Source organism: Saccostrea echinata, unplaced genomic scaffold (assembly GCF_033153115.1).
Source record: "Saccostrea echinata isolate AGI-Se365-2 ecotype Australia unplaced genomic scaffold, CSIRO_AGI_Sech_v1 ptg000023l, whole genome shotgun sequence".
Classification (NCBI taxonomy): Eukaryota; Metazoa; Mollusca; class Bivalvia; order Ostreida; family Ostreidae; genus Saccostrea; species Saccostrea echinata.
In genome coordinates this window covers 4905068-4913454 of record NW_026889772.1, presented here as the reverse complement: position 1 = coordinate 4913454, position 8387 = coordinate 4905068, and the positions used below count along the sequence as shown (strand labels likewise).

The window sequence follows — 8387 nt, the reverse complement described above, 5'->3', positions numbered from 1 at the left end:
CTTCTTCCATCCACATTTGGCCCCAAGGGTGAAAATGAAAACTCTTAAACCTTATTGCAGATGTTGATGACACCACCTGTGATGTTCCAAAATGTGAAATGGTTACTGCTTAATATCAAAGAGGAGATTGGGGAAGAAGAAAATGTGACGTGACAGACGGACGGGCCAGGATAACAACATACCCAAATTTTCTTTAGAGAGTGTGAGTATAAAAAATGATGTCTTCGTGTTCATAGTAAGAATGTTATTGGCTTTAACTGTTATTTAATAAAATACTGTAGAGTTCTGTATTTCTGCTTCTTGTCTGATGTCATTGAACAAAAACTTTACCGTATTTTAATATAATGAATTTTGTTGTAAATCCCAAATGGAAGCATGCTAACCGCTTCTTAGTACTTTGATTTTAGTTACGATACTACGTACATTTAATATCTCTGCAAATTCCGGGGGGGGGGGCATGGACCCCCTCCCCCCTTCCCGATCCGCAAATGTGGCAATTAGCTTGAATTTTTAAAGTGTATATCCGAATCCGTAACGCAATTTTTTTTTAAACAAAATGTTGTATATTTTGAACGAAAACACATCTTAATGATTATACCCCAAAAATTATTCATGAAATGTGCATTTTTTTTTAAATTAGATTTTGCCCTCTAAGACAAGCATTTTCAAAACTTCATTTACGTAATACTTATTGCCTGATACTAAAGATGAATAAAAAGAAATTGACCTCCACGTGATTCGAACACGCAACCTTCTGATCTGGAGTCAGACGTGCTACCGTTGCGCCACGAAGTCCCATACTTTCACAACGTAAGCAATTAATGTAATAAGGTACGGTAAATTAACTCTCCATATAATTTTACATTATAAACTAAGAATAAGCATTCCTTTTGCCTGTGAACTATAGATGAGTTCCGGGTGCAGATCCTGGAGCTTGTGTTAGAAACGTGCGATATTAGAAGACAAGGGGTCTGGGTACTTTCACTACTTTGAGGTCCCAAGCAGGTCAGGGAAAATGATATTCTGGGCCCCGGAGCAAAGTCACGTAAGCCTCAGAGAAATGACAATTAGTACAGCTGTAGAGGACCTTATTTGACACATAAATGACTGTAATTGTATCTTATTACATCGATGTATGACAGTGAAAACTTTTATAGATTTTTTTCTGTTTTAGTTTGGGCGCGCACCGGGAGCGCCCCTTCCTGTATGAATCCGCGCCTGATTTCAGAATGTGACAACTGGAAAAAGTATTAAGTCTGTCAGCTGCAGACCGGGTCAAAGATTACAAAGAAAATCTTCTTGGATGGAATTTTTTTTTTTATCCCATAATCATAAACACGAGCGAATATCTCAGTCTAAGGTAAAACGTCAAAATATTCTTAAAAATATTACTTAAAAACGATTTCTTAAAAAAAACAAAAAAAAAACAAAAACACCCCCCCCCTTAAAAAAAAGACATAGACATTGAATGTAACTCTCCGTCATATTATTTTTAGGAAATTCAAAATTAACACAGTTGTCAAATGTTAAGACATTAACGTAATGACATAACTGTTATGAAATCTTCAATAATAAAATGTTATCAACAAAATTTCACATACAAATACCCCTATGTATATTTATTTTTTGCCTTAAGATTCCATTTAATTACATGAAATACTTTTTGAAAATATTGAGATAAACACCAATATTAAGCCACCAAGAAAATTAATGATTCCATATACTTTTGTCACTATGATCAATAAATGAATAAAATCAAAGAATAATAAATAAAACTCTTATGGGACCCCCCCCCCCCCCCGAATATGGTTTAGAAATCCAGTGAAAAATTGAATCGATTTGAATGTGCAAAATGCAAGAAAAAAAAATTTGCTCAAGTAAGTTATCAAAAATAAATTTAAACACGACTGTAAAAAAAGAAAGAAAGAACTCTATAATTTCTTTTAAAATTAAAAGTAAATTGAATATTTCTGTCATATTGAAATACTCCTCTTTTTAAGATGAAAATTGTTTAGTCAATTAAAAATAAAAATAAATTCAAGCTTACCCGAAAGAACAGACTCAAATCTGTAGAATTAATTACAACTTCATTTCTTGAGACAAGATTGGAAAGTGATTTTGTTGGAATCACTATCTGACGCGGTCATTCTACAGACTTAAGGGTCCTCCATACACCCCCAGCTTATGTTCTCATATTTCTGAGCATTACTTTTAACAAGCATATCAACTTTTACAAACTGGCCAAGGATTGAAATAAAATTGAAACTGATTTTTTTTTTAAATTTTGATTTCATAAGTTTCATAAGTTTTAAAACATTTTCCTCACCGAGTTTTGATAAGTAGCAGAACAAATTTTGTGTATTCCTGGAATATATTATTAAGCTTGGAAACAACCACTAAAACTTAATTTTATCAGTCAACATATTTTTTAAAGAAATTAATAAAAATTATAAAAAATAAATATAACTCCTTCGCTCTTAAATACATGGAGAACAAATTAGGGAAGACTCCCGATAGTATAGAAGAAACATTGAATTAAATTACAACAAAAAAATGAATTAAAATCAAATTAATTGATTTAGAAAAATTATTTTCAGAATCTGTGGTATCAAAGTTCCTTTTAGAGTAATCTTTTCTGTTACCCAGGACTCCAAAACTTTGGTTTTCACGTCATCATACTCAAGTTTAAAGTTGCTCAATCATTAGTGGCAACTGAATGGACAGATATAAATGAGCAAAACTAGAAATGCACACTTAATCAATATTATAAACACAGTGAGATAGGTATTATTGAAAACGCACAAATCAGTGTGCAACTTTTCACAACAGGACCTTGTTGACGATATCGCATGGATTGATTAGCATGAAAGTTTAAATAAACTTACACGTTTTCGCATAGATATACTTGTAATTTACAAATTATTATGCTACAAAAACTCAAACGTCTGCATTTTTTTTTATTGAAAAACCAGAAGTCTCTGATGAGACTGTAGCTCTACTGGTCTGTACGTATAACAAAGGAAGGGTTGAACTTTAAATAGTAGATTGTCTAATTGGAATGTTTAGAGTTTTTTTTATCACCTTCCAAAAGTAACGATAATCAGAAAGAAATCATGGTAGAATTTAACTAGAGCAGAGCTCTTTGCAAAGCAACGAGTAGGTCTTCCGTTGGAGCTGCGAACAGGACGAAGTGACCTTTATATTCTCCCTCACTATGTTCGTCCGAATATAAAACAATTATATTCTAAGTATGAGAGTAATGAAAAGAACTCATGTGTTAGGAATGGTACTCGCTATAACCTTTTATTTTGCATTGCCTTATATAATTATAATATTGATTCAGTCTATTATAAATAATATTTTCATTAATCAATACATTCAGAACCGTAAACATACATAAAATATCAAAAACATAATGTTTATCTCATTTTTAAATATACAAGTATACCCGTAGGTTATAGCGAGACTCGATAATCGAACATGAATGAGTGAGGATATATATAGAATGTGATCACGTGATAAGTATGGAATGCAACGAATTTAATTTTATTGAGTCAAGGTTATACCACATTCCAAGGTTATAAGCTATCTTGTAAGGGGTATCAACTTGTAATTAGAAGAGTCGGATTACTGAAAAAGTATCAATAAAAATGTAACACTTGAGGACTGGGTTCTCTTAAAATTTATACGCGTGGTTCAGCGAATGTTCCACAAGACATTTCACCAGGACTTCTTTCATATCTGCCCTTTAAAGATCCACAATGCTCGATCTCGCGTTGTATGCAACAGCACATTGTCCCCAGCTAACAGACGTTTCCTACCTTCACCGCGAAAGAATTCCATGAAGATAAGTAATCGTGATATCAAATATTCATCAAACTATGTATCTTAGTGTAGTCTACTTGTGTGCCAAGTTATATTGAAATCAATCCAAAACTGTAGGAAAGGAATTTCACAGAAATTTCTATTTCTAGTAACCATGGCAACATCGTTAATCGAAATGAAAAACCCAAGCACTATATTATGTATCTTAGACTAGTGTAGTCTACTTGTGTGCCTAGTCATATTGAAATCAGATCAAAACTGTAGGAGGAGTAGCATTTTAAAGGAATTTCACAGAAATTTCTATTTTTAGTAACCATGGCATGAAATAAAAAAAATGATGCACGATAATATGTATCTTAGTGTAGTCTACTTGTGTGCCTAGTTATATTAAAATCAGTCCAAAACTGTAGGAGGAGTAGCGTTTTAAATGTATTTCACAGAAATTTCTATTTTTAGTAACTATGGCAACACCGTTCATCGAAATCAAAAACCGATGCAATAAATTATGTATCTTCTTGTAGTCTACTTATGTGCCAAGTTATATTGAAATCGGACAAAAACTGTAGGAGGAGTAGCGTTTTTAAAATTGTTTACAGACAGACGGACAGCAAGACAGACAGCTAGACGGACGGACGACGGACACCTTACTATCGCATAGCTCTTCTGGTCTCTGTCCAGGCGAGCTAACAAGAAGCCCATGGGCCACAACGCTCACCTGAGTAACTTTGACCTTGCTGTTTTTCACTTGATTTTACTCCTCCTTTGTAGTACTTATTTTGGTCCCGCCCTACCCCAGGGGTCATGATTTGAATAATTTAGACTCTAAACTACCCCAGAATGCTTCCACATAAGTTTCAGCATTTCTGGCCCTGTGGTTCTTGAGAAGAAGATTTTAAAAGATTTTTACTAGGCCAAATTAAAAAATACCTTTGTTTCCCCTAACGCGACCGAACCACTTAAATCGTGCCGACTGAAATTTTTTTTTAATAAGATTATTTAAATATTTTTTTTTTTATTTTTTATCAACTTTATAAAATACAATTTCATCAAAATCCGTTTTATATCAGAACGGCGACTTTTGTTTTACTCTCATTTGGTGTCCACAACATCTGGCCACAGAGGGTTAGTTCGTGTTATAAAACAATGGTGACGTATCAATCTTATTATATATCTTTAACTTATTAGAATCCTACACTCTTGAGAGATCTCGTGAATTAATGTACCATGACTAAGGAGTGTTAGGATGGTATTTACAAATGTGTTTTCTAAAATTAACGTACGTAGTACGCATAGCAAAGCCTGCCTCATGAGCAGATGAGGGGCGCTCCTTGTGAATACATATCAATAAATTTCACTGCATTTGATTTGTTTCGATCTAAGAAACAGTTCATGTATGATCCTATTTTTGCTATATAGGACCATAGGAGTTGTAAATATGTCTTTGTATGATTATTTTATCTTCATAAATATAATTCAGATGTCGTTTCTTTATTCCTTTTATCTATGGGGTATTAACTCCGTGACTATAAAATTAGATATATGAAACTTTAATAATTTTAGATATGGTTTGGTTGAATTATATATTGTTTATACATGTACACTATTTCCAGATAGTGTTGAAATCTTTAAAATTTGCTCATGGTACGGCTTCCTGAGACGTCCAGTTTATTTTTCTTTAGTTAGGCCCTTGAAAACAGGTTGTTTCTTTGCTTTCAAATACCATTAAAAATTGTTGGGCCGTAGGAGGGCTCCTAATTTAGACTTTTACTCGGCACTTATGGCCATTGATCATTAAGCATCAGTAGGGGATCTTTTACGTGCCATCTACATGTATACTCCGACACTGGACCTACGTTTTTACGGTCTTATTCCACTGACCGGTCTCCACGTCCCACATCGGGACCTGTGACTTAAAATAAGCTCATGAATTACGTCGTGACTCCAAAACGCAAGACTAGAATTACTGCGCCACGCGAGGCCCTTGACATTTTGTAAGTACTGGAAGATGATAGAAGGATTGAAAAATGTCCGATGGTTCAGTATTTGCGAATCTTGTGTTTTTGTAAATATTCGATTTCAATAAATTAACGCTGGCCTGAGATATTTCACAAGTTCAAATGAATTATATTTGTGAATAAACATGATAAATTTACCATACATGTTGCTTCATTTGTATGATGTTCGGTTTGAAAATTGGTTTCTTTTGTTCTTTCTTATTATAAAGATATTATTCAATTTTTTCAGAATGTATTTCCAAAACTGCTGTCAGATAAAAAAATAATTTACCTACCTACCGACCCAACTTGAGATTTTTGGGTCGGGTTAGGGGAAACAAAGATATTTTTAATGATGGCCCTATATATTTCAATGTAAAACTTGGATTACCTATTGTGGCCCCGTCCTACCCCCGGGGTCATGAATTGAACAATTTAGAATCTACACTACCCTAGGATGCTTCCACATAAGTTTCAGCATTTCTGGCCCAGTGGTTCTTAAGAAGATTTTTAAAGATTTTTTCTGAATATTTCAATGTAAAACTTGGTTTCCCTATTGTGGCCCCGCCCTACCCCTAGGGGTCATGATTTGAACAATTTAGAATCTACACTACCCTAAGATGCTTCCACATAAGTTTCAGCTTTTCTGACTCTGTGGTTCTTGAGAAGAAGATTTTTAATGACCCCACCCAATTTACACTCCCCTTTACCCAAGGATGCTTTGTACCAAGTTTGGTTAAAATTGGCCCAGTGGTTCTTGAGAAGTTGAAAATGTGAAAAGTTTTACAGATGGACGGACAGACGGACGGACGACGGACAATGGGTGATCAGAAAAGCTCACTTGAACTTTTAGCTCAAGTGAGCTAAAAACGATACTTTTTTCTTTCGGTCACGGCGGGATCATGCCATGTGTTCATTGTTTATGATCAGGGTGTCGCTCTCAGTTGACTGCATACTTTTCCTTTGACAAAACCTTTATATCTAAAGAGTTTATAAGACTCTCTCACGGGCGGTGCCATTCAGATCGTCAGTGCACAAACTATATAAACTGGAAGTAAAAGTATTTTTTCTCGATGTACGTCACAAGTCACGTGGTGTGGATTGATTGATTGTATGTTGTTTTACGTCCCATTCGAGAATTTTTCACTCATATAAAGACGTCACCATATACCGGTGAAGGGCTTCAAATTTTGTCCTTTATTCGGCACTTAGGGCCATTGAGCAGTGAGGGTTCTTTATCGTGCCAACGCCTGCCGTGACACGGGGCCTCGATTTTTAAGGTCTCATCCGAAGGACCCGCAACTTTCACTTCAAAGTGCCGAGCGCATGGCGAAGGAACAGTTGCTACCCATTTTTTTATCGACTTAGGTCAGTCGTGGCCGAGATTCAACTCACGACCTCCCGATCACGGAGCGAGCGCTCTACCGACCGAGTTACCGTAAATGGTCACGGGGTGTGGATGACCCTTAACAATTCTGACCATTCGGGAAGCGCGTTAGAAATATAGTTTTAGGAAATTTCGGCGATTTAAACTTTTAATATAACAAGTAATAGCTTTTCAAAAAGCTTGCCTGACTAAGCAATTAATATAAATAGAACATATAACCATGAAAAGAAATAAATGATTCCGTCCATTTTTGAAATTGGAATGGGGGGGGGGGGGTTCGTAATATTTCATTACCTTACATTTTTAAGATATCTTACAAAACATCATGAATTTGTTTATCTTTGTTATTTAATGAATATTTATAATTGTATCTTAAATAAGAGGAAAGTAAGGAAAATAGATTAATCATTATGTGATTGATTTGTGCTGGGAAGTTGTGGTTGTGTTAATGTTACATGAATGAATTTCAAATGTCTAGGAGATCAGAAATGCCGAAAGACAGCTAAATATATGATAGATACTCATAATACCAATTGAAATAATTTAAAATGAATATCTGTATGGAGACTGAGGTACAGCGTACACTTCAATGCATAATTATTTTATGGATAATATTAATCTAGAGGCGTAAATATTCAAGATTACGACACTTTTTGTGATCAAGCAACCACGGGTAGGAGAGAGCTATATGCAGACTCTGGACCGTGGCTTGAGACGATGCTTGTTGATATGCAGTCTACTGAAAAAAAATATATTGTAAATATATGTCTGAAGACTAAAAGCTGATCGCTATGTTATGATGTTATTAAAAAGAAATGAATTTGTTGTTAAAAAATCTGAACCTTAAGAATGGGCTTTAGAGAACAAACTCTATATATTTCCATGGAAGTTATCACACCCTTTTAATACAAGGCCGTAACTAGGCTCAAATATTTAGTGAGGCAAGGGATTTGGGGGCCACCAGAGTCCCAAGCGGGTCGAGAGTAGTGTCCTGATAGGGATTATCGGGGGAGGGGAGAGTTCCCCGAAACCTGGGGTTTTGGTAAATTAAAGTCTTAATCTTTGAAAGTTTTCACGTTTTGAATTATTTTTTTTTTTGTATGCTTTCTAAACTATTATGAAGCACCCGGTGAGATCCATTTACAAAAATTGAAACTGAAGTTAAAAATATTAATTTAGTA

At 34.8% G+C, this 8387-nt stretch overlaps 1 non-coding gene across 1 annotated transcript; it reads right to left on the bottom strand.

Moving 5' to 3' along the window:
* Positions 1–723: 723 nt before the first annotated feature.
* Trnaw-cca (transfer RNA tryptophan (anticodon CCA)) lies at positions 724–795 on the bottom strand. Its single transcript has one exon. It is a non-coding gene; the product is annotated as a tRNA-Trp (tRNA).
* Positions 796–8387: the final 7592 nt, after the last annotated feature.